Genomic DNA, 350 nt, shown 5'->3' on the forward strand with positions numbered 1-350 from the left:
TTCACTCTTAAATTGGCTTTTTCCCGATATTAGTCTCACACTCTCTTGCCTTTTTCCACTCGTAGCTTCTTCTTTTTAGTTCTGCTTAAACTAATAAATTTGATCAAGAAATTCAACTTGAAGTATTTAAACTAATACCAATGGCAAGAAAATATGACAAAAACACTAAAGCAAAGGAAGAGGACAAAAGAAAATAGTATTTTGGTCTGAGTGAAATGAAACTACAAACAATATATATATATATATATATATTTTTTTTTTGTTTTTTTGTTTTTGGAAGTCTTTTCTTTTCTTCTTCTTTTTTTTTTTTTTTTTTGGGAGCTTGGTGCACGATTTTAACCTAGTGCACG

The sequence above is a fragment of the Quercus lobata genome, chromosome 12, assembly GCF_001633185.2.
Source record: "Quercus lobata isolate SW786 chromosome 12, ValleyOak3.0 Primary Assembly, whole genome shotgun sequence".
NCBI classification, from domain to species: Eukaryota; Viridiplantae; Streptophyta; class Magnoliopsida; order Fagales; family Fagaceae; genus Quercus; species Quercus lobata.